Below are 19,394 nucleotides of genomic sequence, written 5' to 3'. Positions count from 1 at the left end.
TTTTTTTTTTTTTTTTTTTTTTTGTTCGGAGAAATGGATGAGCATCATCAACTTAGGAATGTATGCGCAGGGGGGATTAAAGTAGTCAGAAGTGATTGTTCATTGATTCTAGGTATTTGTGTTAACCCAGAGCTAGAGCAGAAATCTCCAATGCAGTTCAGTATAATTGCCTATGATTTTAAGATTTTATGAATCATTAACTGTTCAGAGTTCCCTTATGCAGGAGGTAGGGATTTGAGTTCTCTGAAAGAGTTTCACTTTAAATTGAAGTTTATACTAGCTTGGTGCAAAAAGGAAAAATTCAAAAAGATCCAGGGCAAGGCCACAGAGCTCAAGAGAGGAGAGCCAAAAAGAAAAATTTTAATTTCTGCCTTTGAAAAGAACATAGTAAAAACTAAAAAGAGAAAAAGAACATAGTAAAACTCTAGAACTTTTCAATTTTGAACAGAAAGCCCAGCACCAAAGGTTTCATCTTAACTTCTCGAACAATTTTTTGCCAACTTGTTCATTTTTGCTGAGACTAAACCTATCTTTCATCATACCTACAAGTTAAGGAATCACACTTGGGTGTTTTCTGATCTGCTGATTGACACCTGTAGGTTGTACATAAACTTTTCTGTGCTCCTTTGAAGACTTCCACTTAAATGCACAGTGTAGAAGAACTAGGTTCCTGTTTGAAGTCATTAAAAGTAAAAGCAAATATACTTTTGCCTGCCTTGCCTGTTTACTTCCATCTGTGCCTGACCTGTGAATATTTTATTAATCTTCTTTCTACCATTTTTTTTTCAATATTTTCTATAATCGTTCCTTCACATTGACACACAAAAGCGAAGATAACAAATGGAATTGGATCTGGTGTTAGTTCTAAAAAACAAAAGTCAAATGTTCTTAGATGTTTCAAGGACCATCTACCCCATGGCCCTGTGAAGGAGGAACTGTATCATTCTTTTTCTCCTGAATCTCCTGCTCAGGCACAAAACTGATTTACAATTATGTCTTATCAATAAATGACAGGATAGATAATACATCTCACAAGCAATATATGGTATCCTTATGTGCAGAATTCTATTGCTGATAGGCACAAAGTACATCTTTTAAAGAGGTATGGTTGGCAGAAATATAAATAGAGGGCACCCTACTTCTACTTCTGCTCCTACTGAACAGAGGTTCCCATGAAGATCAGTGATAAATCTTGTTACTCTGAAGCAGCCCATAGGAAAAATGTCACTCTGCTCATCACAGTCTGAGCTCCACCTCAACACCCAAGATTTAAGCAATGTGATATGGAATTAAGGACAAAAGTTTTAAGAGAATTTTGGACTTTGCCCTTATAATGCTCACACTAATAATAGACATAGTCATTGAGCATTTTATTAGGTACTTGGCACTCTACTAAACTCATATTTTGTGTTACTTAACTGTCATAGCTGCTTTGATGTATATATACTCTCCTTTTACAAATGAGAAAACCAAGACGTGGAGAGGTTTCAATAATTTGTTCCTTGTCAACTCTAGGCAATAAACCCTAAAGCCTGTTCTATTATAAAAAGAAAATTATTCCCGACACTGGAACCCACTGCAGAACTACCTGCCCTCTGCATACTTAATTTCCTACCCTTCTCTTCCTTATGATTATCATCGCTGTCACTGTCATCATCAGGTGGCCATGCTCATCATGCAGCCCTGCTGCCCTGGTTAGGAGCACTTCACTTGCAACATTTATGATTTGCTGACTTGATGCAACAATGACACTTTTAGAATAATGAACATTTGACAAGGAGAAAAGTGGGCCCATCTAACACAAAGTTCTCATTGGGCAAGAACCTTATGTAATCCACAGGTAATATTAGCAAGCTAATTTCCTGATTCTGCACCTGCAATTTAAAAAGGGGGGGGGGCATGAGATCTTTTAGAGGTGAATTTCAATTATTAGGAAATTCAGAAATGTGACACTGATCCTTATCTGAGATTGCCAGTGGAAACGGATGCCAGGTTTGTAAGCAGCCTTGGACATGGTTATTTCAGCCAAATGCATGTTTTCACACCACACTCTTTCCACATTTCTTCATGGAGAAAAAGCTAAACTTCAGTATTCATTTTGCCTGTTTTTAGTGTTCTATCCTAAATTAAATATATGGTTAGCATTCGAAATGATTATCAGCATAACATTTGTTAGAAGGGAAAAACTGAATAGCCTAAATAAAAAAGACCTTATTTTTTTGGTGGAAAAAGAAAGTTGTTGCAAAAATGCTGGCTAAGTTAAACTGTCAAGTCCCTGAATTAAAACAATGCACTCAAGTAATATACCCAAGTAATTCCTCATGTTTTCACTTGCTCTTATTGCACTCAGCATTTTGGTAAAGTATGTTTGTCCTCATTTTGATTCCCATAAGATATATAAGCCACAACATCCTGATGTTGGCTTTGGTGAAAACAAACTGCAGACATTTCCACTAAAACATTTGAGTAGGAATGACCAAGGGGCCTGGAAGCTTCTAAACTATTACCATTGTTTCCTTAAACACTTCTAGGCAGCACCCTGTGAGATGTTCCATAAATCCTAAGTGATTTCTAATTTAAAACACTCCTCAAAAATTAACAAAACCATGTATTTGTAACTTTACTCAAAAAGGCGGGAATGTGATAAAAGGAAGAACCAAATGACTAATTGCTAAGAGCAAAATGAGCAATCGTTTGTCCAAACAGAAATACCAGAAATCACTTTGATTAGGAGTATTTTACAGTGAAAACCAGCCAGAAAATAGGAGCTATTTTTAAAAAAATCAAGTCCTCCTTCATAGGTCTTAAATTAATGTTTGTTGATGCAGTTTAAGTAACTATACAAGCACAGTAACGGTGAGTTCTCTGCTGTGACATCAATGACAGGTGCACGCCAACAGGCCCATTCAGCTATTTTTGCAGAATGAAGAAGAGTGTCAGAGACAGCTGGGCTCACAAGCCCTCCAGAAGTCTTTTATTGTTTCCTGTATTGGATCAAGTCCAAAGTCAGAATAATTACCGTTTAGGACGCCAAATTTTCAGGCTGTCAGATAACTCTGGTCTTGTAGCAGGAAAGAAATGTGAGCCAAGGTGCAAAAAGAGTGACTGAATTTTATTAAAAATATTTCTTACATATATATCTCAGGGAGCAGTTTTCTTAGAAGTGGTCCATTTGCTGTGACTAATAGAAAGTAAAGTAGAGAATGATGTGGTCAAAATCACAGAAAATAAAGGAGAGAAAAAATCAGACTTATTACCTGCTCTTAGGCTGCTATAGTAATATAAGAGCTGAGGGTTTTAACTAGGCTTCCTTGGGACATTTTGTTAATTCATGGAAGTCTATGGGGAAGCAGAATAGGAAGTAGTTCAATATTGAATGGGAAACTTTTATTCTGAAAACTACATTTTTCAAAAAATTTTAAAGATAATTCTTGATTTAAAATGAACAGTTCCCCCCTGTTGAAAATAGAGAATAAATTATAGGCTTTGTTCTAAATCTCTCTCAAAATAGACTTGCAGAAAAAATACTGTTGTAGGGAGGTCACATTTTTTGAGATGGATAAGTTTCTTGAATATTTCAAAATACTGAATTATTTTGATGCTTTTATAATTCAGAATCAGTTTTCCCACAGGAATAATTTTAAACACAATAAATAAATACATACCTAATAGTAACTTTTCATTGTGTCTAACTTAAGATCCTTCATTTGAAACTTCTTGATTTTTGACATGTTCCTCTGTTCTACCACTGGCTCCCCTACTTAATAAATACCTGGATGACATGGTTGTAATTTACTAATAGTGATTGTTAGAGTAAGAGGCCGGTAGTCACCAAAATCACCCTTAGGACTTTTGAGGCCCCAAACAACAGAGTGGTTCAGAAAATAGTGAGCAGCAATGTGGGTATTTCTGTCCCCCACTAACATGGCAGTATTAAAAAATGTTAAATTAAATCAGTTTGGCCACCAGCTTTCAAATTATGTGATTCTTGAGTATACAGTAGTCCCTCTCTATATCGCAGTTCACTTATCTCAGCCTCACTATATCATGGGATTTAAAAATATATTATATTTAATTATTTATCGCAGATTTTTCGCTATATCGTGGGATTTTGCAGTACTGTATATGTATGTTGTTAAAGTTACGTAGGTTTAAGAATATAGAATATGTTTAAGAACATAAGTAGTGTTTATAAAAGTGTGGAAAAGGTTAATAAGGGAGTGGGAAAGGCTAATAAGGGACTGGGAATGGTTTATAAGTGTGTGGGAAGGGTTTATAAAGCCTTAAAATATATATAAATACTAAAATAAATGTAAAGTTCCTACTTCGCGGGTTTTCGCCTATAGCGGTGGGGGAGAGGGGGTGTCTATAACGTAATACCCACGGTAAGTGAGGGAATACTGTATTTTAGATGTAGGGATTCATATTCCTTCAAATTTCATGTTAGGAACATCCATATTAATATTTACATATCAATATTTCAAAATGTCCTGATCTAAATCCATATAAAATGCAACTGTGTCCTTATTTTGCTGATGAAGGAACTGATGCTTAGCGTAGTTAAGAAATTTACCCATGAACATACCACTTATAGGTGACAGGGTCAGGTTTATCACATGCTCTTTGCTCAAAGCCATGCTGCTTACACAACTGGAAAGATCCAAATGAAAGGTGCTAAAGCCAGAAAGACTTAGTGAGTGCCTTACATAAAAGGAGAGGATGATCTTTTGAGCCAGAGAGGGAGGAGAAACTGCTTTTTCTCAAACTGTAACCTGTAGACCATGTGCGTCCAAACATCTAGAATCCTTGTTAAAAATCCCATTTCTGGGTCTTTTTTCCAATGCTATTCAATTAGAGCCTCTGGCAATGGAGCCAGGAAATCTACGTTTTTACCCACCTCCATGGTTTACTGTAATTAAATTTTCTATAATTTCAAGGGATTTTGTATGGCACCCTGTCTCCCTTACCCTCAAACTCAGGGTTTCTCCCTCCTTTTTCCCTCCCGTCAAGCCCCCCCCCCCCCCCCCCCACACACACACTGACAATCCTTACTGAACAGCTGAAGACTTTCGGGAGACGTTCGGTAGCTGAGAAGTCCAGTGCATGCTAAGCTGCCCTGCGAGGTGTGGCACACTTGATCCTTACTCATGCATTTCTTACTGTGTCTCTGACCTTTCTACAGCCATTGTCTTCAACACCTGGACTATTAACTGGGTGCTGGCACCTGAGATAATATCACTGGAAGGCGTTGTATATCAATAAGCTTCCTGGTCAGTCGGCTTCCTGGTCAGCCTGATGCCATTTCCACAGAGCCGGGAGAGGAAAGTTACTTTGTCTTTACTTGAATGTTTAATAGGCATCTCATATCTAATACATTGTAACAGAACTCTGGATTTCCTCTCTATCAGGATGTCTAATCACCTATACTGCCCAAATACATGCCAGATTTCTCTACTTTTTCCTGTTCGTGTACACTGTTAACTCTATACCAGCCACCATCATCTCATTTGGAAGTGAGAGCTATAATGTCCTTCTAAATATTCTCCCTGATAGATTTCTCATACAATATAAAGAAAAATTATCATCATTATTTATTATTAGTAATTATATATTAACTATTAATATTATTAATTATCGTACTGTATCTTATATTACAGCCCATTCTCCACACAACAGCCTGAGTTATCATTAAAAACATAAGTCCCATCATGTCACTGCATTGCTTAAAATCCTCCAATACCTGTGTAGTGTAGTGAGAATAAAATATATTTTATGATTTGTTATTATTAATTAGTAATACTACTATCACTAGAGCATATAAAATCCTCGAAGGCCTTACAGGATTCAGTCCCTGTCCACTGTTGAACTGCATTTCATTTCCGCGCCTATCACTGCCAACACCCTGGCCTTGGACCTCAGCGTGCCTAGCTCATTCCTGTTCTATTGTTGTCTATCCTTCTTCTTCTCCAAGTCTTATCTGGACTGGCTCTTTCTCATCAGCTCATGTGACACCTCCTCTTAGAGGCGGCCACCTTCTCTGACCTCAGCATATCTTTCTGTCCCAAATCTCTGGTCATTATCACCTCACTCAGTTTTTATTATTAGTATGGCACTTAACACTCTGAAAATTTAAAGTCTGAAAATTTTAAGCCATTTTTTATGTATTTGTTCCTTCCTTCTACTAGAATATTGGTTCCATGACAATAGGTTCCTTGTCTTTTCCTCTTTTTTTAATCCCTTAATCCTAAAATTAACTTTTACCTAAAAGAACTTAGCACCTAATGGGCATAGAATTTTTTTGGTAAACTTTTTGTTTGCAGTATATCATATACACAGAAAACTCCACAAATCCCAAGAGTAGAGCTGAATGGTTTCTTTAACAAAGTGAACTCACTCATGTAATCCCCGCTTGGATCAAGATTATAGAACTTGACCAGCACTTCAGAATCTTCTCTGTGCTCTTCCCAATTACTATCTCCCCAAAAGCAAGTACTACTCTGACTTCTATCATCAGATTAATTTTGCCTGTATTTGAAATTCATATGAACAGAATCCTATAATATATGCTGTTGTATATCTCAATTCTTTCATCCAGCATTTTATTTGTGAGAACCATCCATGTTTTTGCACGGAGCAGTAGTTCCTTTGTTCTCATCACTGTATAGTATTTCAATTATACATTTTATTTCACTCTATTCTAGGTAGACATTTGGGTTGTTTCTACTTTGGAAATATAAATAATGTTGAGGTGAACATTTTTATGCCTGTCTTTTAGTGCACATTATGTTGGCATTTCTTTGGGGTCTATAGCTCAGAGAGAAATTGCTTGGTCAGAGGGTTTAGCTTTACTATTAGGCTGGCCAAGAAGTTCGTTTAGTTTTTTCATATGATGGCTCTAGTAGTGCTTAGTTGTCTTTAACTTCGTTCGAAACAATTTTGTTAGATTGTATTGTGACAGCTGTCATATTCACGCATTTTTAAAAACATCAAAATTGGTGAATTTTTTGTGCAGCCATTTCAATATTGAAAATGGAAGAAACTATGCAGCATGTTTGGCATGTTATGTTTCATTATTTCAGGAAAGGTAAAAACGCAACTGAAATGCAAAAAAAGATTTGTACAGTGTATGGAGAAGGTGCTGTGACTGACTGAATGTGTCAAACGTGATTTTTGAAGTTTCTTGGTACCATTGACATTTTGGCCAAGTAATTCTTTGCTGTGGGGCTGTCTTATGCATTGGAAGATGTTTAGCAGCATCCCTGGCCTGTACCCACTAGAAGCCAATAGTGGGAGATAGGTGCCATACTCAAAATACCCAAATCAATAGTTATTGGTAAAAATGAAAAATGTGTCTTATTTCATGGAAAAAACTAAATGGACTTTTTCGCCAACCCAATAGAGTCTACCAAACAGTTTTCTAAAGAGTTGGTACCAACTTACACTCCTACCAACAGCATGTGAAAATTCTAGTTGCTCCCCATCCTCACCAAGACTTGGTATTGTCACTTTTACAAAACTGTAACAATTCTGGTGGGTAGCTTAGTAGTTTCTCCTTTTGAAATAAAGCAGCTGCCTGGATGGGTGAAGTCTCAGAGGACATCTTTTTTTTACTGCTGTTGTGTTAGTGGGTCACATAACATCCACATTATGAAGAATAAAATGGTAGCCATAGCGGGAATAAATTTTTTAACGAATGAACCCAGATACAAACAATCTGGTATAATCAGAATTTTCTAAAGGAATATATATACTCTCTGATCTTGCTCATGTAGGGTACCAAATTCATGTCACAATGTTCAAGTAAGGTTTACTAGTTCTTTCACATGTTAGAGTACCTGAAGGAGTGCCTTAATATAAGATTTCTATGGAGCCGCTAAAGGGGTTTGTGGAGAATGGTTGATCATTGTGATTCTATAAGAAAAACTTGATACAGCTTATCGTATATAGTCATATATATAGTCATAATAAATTACAGAGCACATTCTGATTTCATCCTCATTTCCTCATGCTTCATAGCATATTTGTACTAATGTTCTCTCTTTTCTTCATCACTCATCACTCATTCTTCATCTTTACTTATAGATGGATTCAATTTATAGTTTCAAGTGCTGAGTCATTATCAGGCAGTTTCCTCAGCTCTGTTGGTATTGCTGCTGGCTGTGACTGCGATACTGATGCTTAGTTTTTTGCTCGGTTTGCTCTGTATTACCATGCTTATGCTGCAATAGTTTCATGCAAAGCCACTACAGCTGTAACAGTTTTCACCAAGTCAGGTTTCATTCTATCATCTCTTTACTGTTAATAGGAATTTTGATTTATTTCAGGAAGTCATTTTAGCATTTTTATCAAAGGCATATATCACCTATGTTTGTACTTTTTGATTTGTCTTTGGTTCCAATATTTTAAAAGCCATTAACTGGGAAATCCACCTTTTGAGTGTTACTGAAGTAAATGTCCAAAGTATTGGGTTGGCCAAAAAGTTTATTTAGTTTTTTTCCATATGATAGCTCTAGTACTGCTTAGTTGTCTTTAATTTCATTTGAAACAACTTTATTAAATTGTATCTTGACAGCTCTCATTTCAGCACATTTTTAAAACTATCAAAATCGGTGAATTTTTTTTTTAATAATTTATTTGTTTATTTATTTATTTTTAGAGAGAGGGGAAAGGAGAAAGAAAGGGAGAGAAACATCACTGTGTGGTTGCCTCTCACTCGCGCCCCCAACTGGGGACCTGACATGCAACCTAGTCATGTGCCCTGACTGGGAATTGAACCGGTGACACTTGGTTCGCAGGCCAATGCTCAATCCACTGAGCTACACCAGCCAGGGTTAAATTCGGTGAAGTTTTGTGCGACCATTTTAATATTGAAGTAGGAAATAAAGCACAACATTTTCGGCATATGATGCTTTATTATTTCAAGAAAGGTAGACATGCAACTGAAACATGAGAAAAGTTTTGTGCACTGTATGAAGAAGGTGCTATGGCTGATCAAACGTGTCAAAAATGGTTTGAGAAGTTTTGTGGAGATTTCTTGCTGGACAATGCTGCATGGTCAGGTGGAACAGCTGAAGTTAATAGCAATCAAATTGAGACATTAATTGAGAACAATTAACATTCTATCACACAGGAGATAGCCGATATACTCAAAATATGCAAATCAATAAAGTTATTGGAGAAAATGAAAAATGTGTCTTTTATTTTACAGAAAAACTAAATGAATTTTCTGGCCAACCCAATAATAAGAGTTTGGACCGGGAGACATCCAAGACCCTCCCAGTACTCTCTTGGTTTGCGAAAACTTGCTCCCAGAGTATATGAGATGGAACAATGTGAGATCTGGGCCTGTGTCTATTTCTCAGGTTCTCCTCCAGCCCACTGGAGACAGAACCCATGAACATAAAGCTTTTGATGACACAAGGGATTTAGTGGCTCCGTTGCAGTTCCAGCTCCAGGAAACAAAGTAAAAGGACACAGCTTGATGTAAAGATCCAGGAAGTCAAAGGTCATGGGATGTAGGACAACCATAGGGCTCACTCCATACTTCCTTGAGGTCTTTGCTTAGATGTCACCATATTAGCGATCTACTATATCTAAAGTAGCAAGCCCCATCCTCACTCAGTACCCCTATTCTCCTTACCATCATCTGGCATGGTACACATTTCCTAATGTACTACCTCTCCCCCTGCTCTAAAACATAAGCTGCAAGGAATGTGAGACCTATCTGTTGAGGTTACTGTTGTAGACCCAGTACCTAATATTTCTTCCACATTATCTCTAAATGTCTTCAGGTCCAAAAATTTTAGCCCTCTCCGTCAGCCAAAATAGCACCTGGCCCATATAAAACACCCAGGAAATAACTGGTAGAATGAATGATTGATTACAAACTCCTGCCCCTTCCCTGTCTGGAACTCTTTAAAGAGCTGGATTATCTGTAATTCTATCAGTTGAAAGTTTACCTAACACCTCAGGAAGAGTAAGGGAGTTTCAGTCATTCTCTCCTTCAATCACATGTATCTCCTAACATGTAATTAAGAAATGATGGGAATTTCCTGAAGAGATAGAGAAGCAGAAGCATCTGTATTTAGAAAAACACAGTTTTGGAGGGCTGTGGGTAATGGGAAGGAAAAGGAGCAAGATCGAGGGAGGAGGCCAGAATCACAGTGAGCTTGGAAAAGCCAAACACAAACCAATTAACTTCCACTTGTGTCCTAGGCTGTATCTTTTCATTTCTCCTCTCAACCATCAGGTGGAAACTGGAATTTCTTCCAGAAGAAAGAAAAGTCCTAAAACACAAGGGCCTCTTCCTCTTTGCTGAGGTGACTGGGAAGTGAGGGACAGAGGTGGAAGGAATATTCTACATGGCTCACATGTGATAATAAAGTGAGAAGACCTTCTCTCCTGAAGAAATTTGGAGGCATGGAGGGCGCAGCCATGCATGACAAGGCCATTTGGAAAGTTAACTAGCCTGGGCATCTGTGAAACAAGAAAAGCAGATTCTCTAGACTTTTTGAAACCTTTGTTTTTATTATCCAGTACTACACATAATCATAACAACCATAACACACAAATACCCATTGAGTTCCCATTATTCATAAGTGCCCAAGGACCCAAGGTAATTCACAGGCCTAACCCACTTCCGACCTTATGTCCCAAAGGCCTTTAATATATTAAGCTTTTTCTGCCTTGAGTGTTAAAAATGCATGTATTCCTCTGTGGAAAGAAAAATGCTGTACTCCTAGGATAGGACTAAGAGCATGCCCGGCCAGCGCAGGTACAAAGTATACATACTAACTCATGAGATGGCATGACTTCTGTAAGCTTGTGGTCCCAGCCAATTGACTGAGTGGACTTGAAGGCTTTCTGTACTTTTGTGGTTGACCTTGTTGTTTTCAATTGTTAATCTGTTAGTGGAGTACAATGTCTTACTGAGAAAAATGTGTGCATAGATATGTTTTCTTGAAAGTTACCAGAATATTGTCATTGAAATCTCAAAAATTGCACCTTAAAAATTTTGTGTGAGAAAAAAAGCACAAAAATAAACAGAACAGCACTCAGCTGCATCTACTGTGAGGAAGAAGATCATTCTCAGCAATCACTCTGACATGTCGACATCGTTCTGAAGGAATGCTCAGTTACTGTGAAGGGCCCAGAGGCACCCTGCAGAGAGATTTCAAGCATATCCATGTAGAATTCAGTCTCATGGGGAAGAAAAAGAGGCTCCTTGTTGACAAGTGGTGGGAAGTAGATAGGAACTGGCCACCGTTTGCACTATGCAGTCACATACAGAACACGATCAAGGGTGTTACACTGGGCTTTCAGTACAAGATGAAGTCTGCGTACGCTCACTTTCATTCAGCAAGCCACAACAATGAAAAACAAGGGTATCAGAAAAATTTTGGATGGTATATATGACTATGTTTTTGAAAAAGGAACAGTTCAGCAGGCTGATGAATAAGATTGAAGTGCCCCAGCTATAGAAACAGCAAGATGCCAGGTGATTTCTCAGATTTAGTGATATTTTAAAGATGCAATAAAAGCCATGTATTTATTGGGTTGGAGAGGGCAGACAGAACAGGTAAGAGAGTTTAAGTATATCCATAGCTCTTAAAATTCACAGCGCACAGTTACTACGAGTGTATTTTCTTAGACAGAAATTAGATTTTAAATGAAAGTGATATAGTCAGTTGATGAAAGAGAGGTTGTAGTGGTTTCAGTAATCATGTTTTATTGTTGTTGAGTGAATAATTTTTATACCTATCAGCTTATGTGAACCTCATGACAACCTGTGTGGTAGAATAGTAAACAATGCCATCTCCATTTTATAAAGCAAGTGAGAACTTACGAGGCATGCCCTAAACCACTCAATAAGTAGAGGAGATGAGATTAGGAGTCTAGCTGCCAGATTTTCTTTACTTAACACCAGGCTGCCTCTCTGCTAATACCTTACACTTCTAGAGGATGCCTTAGATGTTAGAAATACTTTCACATATGTTATTTCAACGGATATTATATATTGTTAAAATTATTAACATTTTATTAAGTTCTACATGAATAGTCTTACCAAGAGATGTACTGATCTTATTTAATTGGGGCAAGATAGATGAAATTTTATATATAAACTTTTTCACAGGTGTAGTAATTAAAAGTAGTCATTTTGGTCATCTCCACTTTTTGTTGCTAGAAGATAACAAAGTTGCCCTATTTGAATTCTGTATTCCAAAATCTGGATTAATAGAAAAATTGGGAAACAAGCCAAGATCTATAGAAGAATTAAAGGAAAGTGTTAAAATTTTTTCTTTTTAAAATTAGATCTGGTATGCACAAATGTATAAAAATGTACTTATTTATGCTATAATTTTTGTGTTCAGAATCATTTTGTGATTAAATTGGGGCAATGAGTTCCTACTGCCTCATTGTGCAGGACTAGGGGAGCTTTGATTTGGGCACTGACGTGCAGGAAAATGGAAATCCTCAGGCTTCTTTTGAGCAAAAGAAAGTTCTTGAAATGAAGGGCCCCAGAGCAGACCATTTGGATATTGAAAATTGTCAGAGTAGCCAAACTGGCATCTTGGATGATTTTCAGATAGGAGATTAAGTTCAGAGATTGCATGTGTTGGACTTTTTTTTGCTGGGCTTTCTTTTGGAGGTGCAGATGAACTCTGCAACATAGTCACTGCCATGCCAGTGTGACACATTTGAAGGGTGACCCATCTGGGTACCACCTATAAACACTTCACAGTAGAAGAGCTTAATATTCATCTGGAAGATAAATGTCCAATGATTTCTAGGAATGGTAGTATAGAGAATTTTTACAGCTCCCACTGTTTAGCCTGCAGACTCAGTGGTCTAAGATCACTGATCAGTAGCGAAGAGGCTCTCTCTAGCAAGTCAGTAGGTATCACGGAAGGACTTCAGTCAATAGCTATCTGTCTGTCTGTCCATGCCTCCAATTTGATCTCATTTGTGAACTACTGTTCTTCAGATGCCAAAGGATCAGGGTGATGCGGAGGCTGACTGTCCTTATCATATCATAAAGTTCACCTGCCGAAAAGATTACCAGACATTTCAGGCCCTTTAATCCTTTGGAAAAATCTCCAGATTTTCCTGGAGGTCTATATATTCCTTTTTAAAAATTATTAACAAAAGATGTGACTTAGAAAGGAATATCTTTGCTCTTCCTACCATCTCTTTTGAGTAGTAATATTTCAGTGATCTCTTTAAAAAGCAAATTCTTTGATAGGAGTGAGATATGGCACCGGGCCTATCATCCAGTAGGCATTTATGCTTAACATTTGTGAAATGAGTATTGTTCAAATTTACTTTCTTTGATGTTTCTTATAATTGTAATAATTCACTTATGTGAACAACTAAGAAAATTTCAGAAAAAAAAACAATATTGTAAAAATTAATCTAGTGAGTTTTTAGGTATGCCCAAAGGAAGGAATCAGGCAGATCAGTTTTTCCCTCATGCAGCTGCGAAACCTAGTTAAGGTTGTGCAGTGGGGTTAACGGGCAACGCTGCTGGTCTTGGCACTGGGATTGTCGCTGTCCTAATAATCTGGTAACATTCCAAAAGAGACTAAGGGTTTTCTCAAAGGAACGTTTTCTGTAGAAATAAGATGACTAACCAGTTTTATGATCCTAGTGAGTTTTTTGGCTTCAACAGTCATCTTTTCTGCTGCCCACAATTATATTTAGGTTCTTTTCAGTTTTTTTTTTTTTTTTTTTTTTCTGCTGCACTTAATTGGGGTCAGTAATGTTAGTACTTTATCTCTTTGTTGTCATTGTAGAAGTCCAGAAACCTGCAAACAGTTCTTTCCATAGGTAGTTGAAAGCCAATATCTTAATCATGGGTGAGTCTCCACCTTCTCAGGAATGTATTAGATGGTGTCTCATCAGACAAAGGAAGAAAGCACACCTACTAGAAGACTTTAATTTTGTAAAATTAAGCAGAACTCGAAGGCTTAAAATTCAGGGACAAGGCCTTGGACTTGTTGGTTGGATCATCATCCTGTACAATGAAAGGTTGTGGGTTCGATTCCCCAGTCAGGGCACATACCTGGGTTGTGGGTTTGGTCCAGGCATGTAATGGAGGCACCTGTTCTAAGTTTCTCTCTCACATAGGTGTTATCTCTCTCTCTCCCCCTCCCTTCCTCTCTTTAAAAGCAATTTTTAAAAATGTCCTTGGATAAGAATTAAAATTTTCGAGGATAAGGATTCTCATCTAGGACAGCAGGGATGCATAGATAGGCAGCATTCTTCATCAGTGACCTGAGCAACTTCATCTAAAGATTCATGTAGTTGGAGGCGGATAGCAGGAAGGCATCTTGGAGGGCAAAGTCTCTAGGGTGTTCCTAATCCATAGCTAGGACCCATAGGTTTCTTCCATATCTGAGGTTCTGAGTCAATTGCTATGAGATAGGTCCTAGACATATTTTAATGTTTCCTGGTGATTGTAATACCCAATCAGGTTGAGAATCACTATCCTAAAAGAAAGAATACTGGGGAGTTAGGATCAACGCTGGGTGAGAGGCAAAGCCCTGGAGCTACAGTATGAAGATTCTCAGTAACTGTGTGACCTGGGGCCAGTCCCCTGCCCTCTCTCCACACCCATTTCTTTGTTACACAACCAGGATGATGGTGCCCCATGAGTTGTTGTGATAATCAAATTTTATAATGTCAGAGCTCACTCATGTTCCTCAAATGTGAAATAGCATGCCAGCATCTAGCTCCATACTTGCACAGAGTTAGGTACTCATCAGCCAGAGGGAAGCTGGCATTTGTGGTCTAAGGGTAAGTGGGGTAAGCAGGGGCTTCCCTCCACTCTTGGCCTTGACGGAGCTGAATGGACTAGTCATGCCAATATACAATATCTCAGATTAAAACATAAATAGTAGCTCAAGTAAAAGAAAAGTGAAAGGGAATCTTGTCTATTTCATGAAACAGCTCGCAATCTTTATCAAAATTTTGAATTAAAACTAAAATTTATAAGTTCTAAAACCAGGTGTTACATTTATTTTGGGAAATACTAATTAAGCTCTATTATTTTCATTATTATTATTATTTTAATCTCTTCATCTCTCCTTATTTCCTGCTCTGTCAGTGAGTTTGTCAGACCTGACCCAGCATTTCTTGGCCTTGCCAGATGCCTGAAGCAAGCACACTCGGATGTAAGGACTGTACTAGTGGTCACATCTAAGCGACATTCAAACTTAAGGCTTTTCCTCCTCCTCCTCCTCTTCTTCCTCTTCTTCTTTTTTAATGCTAGCTTTACAAGTTAACAGAATAAACATGCATCAGAAAGTGAATCGAAGCCAATACAGCTTACAAAACAGTCAATGAGAACATCTGTTTCAAAATGAAGTTTTCTGACACACGTAGGGGATTTGTGGTGAGTGGAGAGAGCAGCCACAGAGTGCACATCCACCGTCTGGGTGTTGGTCAGGGAGCCTTATTGTCCACTAGGGACCTGCTTCTCTGTGCTGCGAGACTTACCTCACTTACAGCTTCTTTCATGAAGCCTTCAGCTCTGATAGACTCCACACTGCAACTGGTAGCATTTTGAAAGGAGTTCATGAATGTTACTACACGCATACTATGTTTTATTGTGGTTCACAGATGTTGTGAGTTTTTTTTTACAAATTTATTGTGAAACTTTGTATTGTGGTGGTCTAAACAGAATTAGCCATATCTTTGAGGTACTCTTGTGTATGTGCTAGTATGTAACAGATACCATTGCAAGAACTATAGTGGAAGCTACTCCATTCTTCTGGGCTGAAAAGATATTTCTTCACAGACGCCTTCCTTACTTTTTCCCCCTTCCCTATTCTAAACTAGGTTCAGTTCTTTTATTCAGTCCATATCTCAGTTTTTATTTATTTATGTTCTTTTTTATGATTGTTATTGACTCTCTGATTCCCCTATAGACTAAAAGCTCTATATAACATGTCTGATCTCTGAGAAGCAAAAGAGTTACTATCTATAAAACATTCAGATTTTTAATGTGTCATTCTTTTATTATAAAAATAATCCAAAGGATTACTTGATATCAGATTGTAAATATTAAAAATGATCATTTAAAATTAGGTTTCCAGTGACTTCCAATAAAAAAAAATACCTGGGTATTATAAAATGAAATTCTGACAGGTATTGTTGTTAACAGTTTCAAGGATTTTCCTCCATAAATATTTTATAACTATCAGTATATATATGCATAATCTTTTTTAAAATGTACACGAATTGGATCATACCATACAGAATGGTCTGATCCTTAGATTTTTCACTTCATTGTCAGGTAACTTGGAGTGCTCCCACATCGGCACCTAAGGCAGTACGTTTTATAACTGCACTGTTTATTATAATTTACTTAATTGTTCTTATGTCAGTGGACTTTTAGATTATGTGCTAACTATATTTTACATATTATAAAACATACAATCCAGTATACTTTTGCAAGTACTGTATATCTAAAGGGTATGCTATATTTTCAGTAATGATCAAAAGATGTATGTATCTTTAGTTTTGATATTCACAATATGCCATTTTAACCTTATTCGTATTAATCCACAAAGTGTTTGGGAGACTTTCAGAGTTTCAAATGGAGATAATGTGATTAAAGATTCCAATTAAGATAAGTGTATCAAACCTAGAAATGATCACTCAGTAAAAAGTGAAATTGTACACTGAATTGTTAGTGGAGGAGCAGATGAAGTACATCATCAAAGGACTACAATGTATATCCCTATTTAACTGCTGATTTTTAAGACAAAAAGAAATCCACACTATTATTATTGAAAAAGGTGTTTTTAGCACAGGCTAGATACTAGCCTAAACTTAAGTAGACATTGTCTGTTAAGGATGCCTGCACCAAGTGTGGAAAGGGTTTAGGAGTTGGGTCCCACTGTTTATAATGACATGATGCCAACCTGGAGAAGCTGTTATCCAGTATCACAAACACTGTAATTCTGTCTCACCTGTCAAGTCTAGAGGTGTTATAGTGGATTTTTTGGTTGTTAATTTGTTTAACCCATTCTGGGGTTAGTGAATATTCTCTCTACTCTGGAAACTGTCTGAGTCTAAGACAAATGGCTGTTCAAGTTTTGTTATCAGGAAAATCAGTGCCCTCTTATATTTATAAAAAGTTTCTACACTGGATCAGCTGTTGCCATGTTCTGACAACTGACAAAATATCACACATTTTTTTATTCTTTTTATGATTCTAGGATATAGGTATAATAAAACATTTTCATTGTCCTGTCCTGGAAATAATTAATTGCACCTTTGGTTATTGAGTTAGCAGTGTGGCAAGCCGGGAGTGTTTGGTACTTCAGATAGAAGATCCTTCACAAGCCTTGTTTTGATTCCAAAATATCTTGCATTCATATTGAGGGCCAAAAAGGAACAATGAAAAATGCATTTTCATCAACTGTTGGTGTTCATATTGAAATAATTTAAGTCTTATACCTAAGGCTCTTTCTTCCCAGGGCAGAGTTCTGGAATTCGTAGTCACTACTGAGATATTCCACTTTGACTACCAGATGTCATTAAAATTGGAAATCTAGAATACAGAGTCACTTAATCTTTTCTCAAGTTGATAAATGGTCAGACTGCATGGTAAGAGCCTGAGTTTGAAAGAAAATTAGCCATATCTCTCACACTTCCTAAGGTAGACTCCCCTGCTCCCCACAGTTATAGAAAAAAAAAATGTAGAAGGAAAAACAATCACAACCTGAAAATGAGAAACTGTTTTCCAAACTTTTGTTCTAGACGTCCTAGCATCTATTTATGTAACACATGATGTGTCCAGAGGAGACTCCCAACCATGGACACAGGCACCTCCTCCCTGTATTTTGTTGACGCCACAAATCATTTGTGTCGGAGCTTGAAATTTACTTGTATTATGCATCTACATGTTTACTTACATTTTTTAATATGTTTTATTGATTATCCTATTACAGTTGTCCCAATTTCCCTTCCCTCTGCTCCCCATCACCTGGTGGCCCCCCTCCCTCCAGTTGTCTCCTGCTTTTAGTCCATGCCCATTGGTTGTGCTTATAGTTCTTCTCAGCTTCTTCCTGTCTATTCCATTCCCTCCTACCATGCTTCTTAATTCCTGTACCATCTCCCTCCCTTTCCCCCTTCCCCCTCCCTGCTGACCTCCCCCCAGTATGTTCCCCATACCTATAGTTCTTTTTCCACTTTCATTGCCTACTTAGTTTGCCTTTGTTTCGATTCCCTAGCTTCTGTTGTTGGTTCTTGTGATGCAGTTTTCATTTTAATGTTCATAGTTTTGATCCTCCTTTTTCTAAACCAGTCCCTTTAACATCTCATATAATAGTGGTTTGGATCGAATGAACTCTTTCAGTTTTATTTTGTCCTGAAAGCACTTTCTCTGCCCTTCTATTCTGAATGACAATTTCGCTGGATAGAGTATTCATGGCTGTAGGTTTTTGCTTTTCATTACTTTGAATATTTCTTGCCAGTCCTTTCTTGCCTGCAGGGTCTCCCTTGAGAAGTCAGCTGATAGTCTAATTGGGACCCCTTTGTACATGGTTCTTTTCTTCTCTCTTGCTGCTTTTAAGATTCTCTCTTTATCCTTAATTTTTGACAATTTGATTATAATGTGTCTTGGAGTGGTTCTCCCTGGGTTCAGTTTTTCTGGAACTCTCTGTGCTTCCTGGACCTGTAAGTCTATTTCCTTCCCCAAGTTCGGGACGTTCTGCTTCATTACTTTTTCACATAATTTTTCAATTTCTAGTTCTTCTTCTTCGCCCTCTGGTTTCTGATCCCAGAGGTTTCTGATCCTCTCCTCACTTGCCTTGCTTCCTGTTTGCTCCTTCTGCACTGGTTGGCTGTTTGTTCCTTCCCTATGTTCCGGTTTGTTGATTTGATCTCTGGATTTTATTTCCTCACCACTTGTCTCATATGTGTTTTCATCCTTTTCAGTATGAGTGGCTTTCAATCCTTTCTCGTCTTGTTCCAAATCTTTTATTAATTCTGTAAGCCACCTAATGACTATAGCTCTGAATTGAGCCTCTGAAAGGTTTCTTATTTGTTTGTCTGTCAGATTCTTCATCTGCTGTCTGGTGAGCTACATCACCAGGATTTCTATAGTTGTCTGCCTCATTTTGACAGATTTGTGTTTTGCTTTGCTTCTAAGGCAGGCTAGAGGGGGAGGAGCCCATGTACTCGTTACAACCCAGCTACCGGTGGTGATCCACAACCTTTTTCGTGGCGCTGTGGCGCTTTGTGTGGGGGAAGGGGTCCAAGATGGATTCCTGCCGTTATTCTCTGCTGGGAGACCAGGATCTGTCCTCCCGCCCTCTGGGCCTCGCCATCCGAGGCAATGGAGGGCTGCCTTTCCTTTCCCAGCGTTGGGGTCATGAGCTGCC

General features: G+C 37.8%; 1 protein-coding gene across 3 annotated transcripts in view; it reads left to right on the top strand.

The window, feature by feature from the left end:
* The window catches only part of ELOVL6 (ELOVL fatty acid elongase 6), a 137,179-nt gene that overhangs the window by 105,130 nt on the left and 12,655 nt on the right, over positions 1-19,394 (top strand). The window lies entirely within an intron of this gene.

This window comes from Furipterus horrens, unplaced genomic scaffold, assembly GCF_987537825.1.
Source record: "Furipterus horrens unplaced genomic scaffold, mFurHor1.1.pri manual_scaffold_2, whole genome shotgun sequence".
Taxonomy (NCBI): Eukaryota; Metazoa; Chordata; class Mammalia; order Chiroptera; family Furipteridae; genus Furipterus; species Furipterus horrens.
The sequence above is the reverse complement of the archived record's forward strand: the minus strand, read 5'-3'. Positions and strand labels throughout refer to the sequence as shown.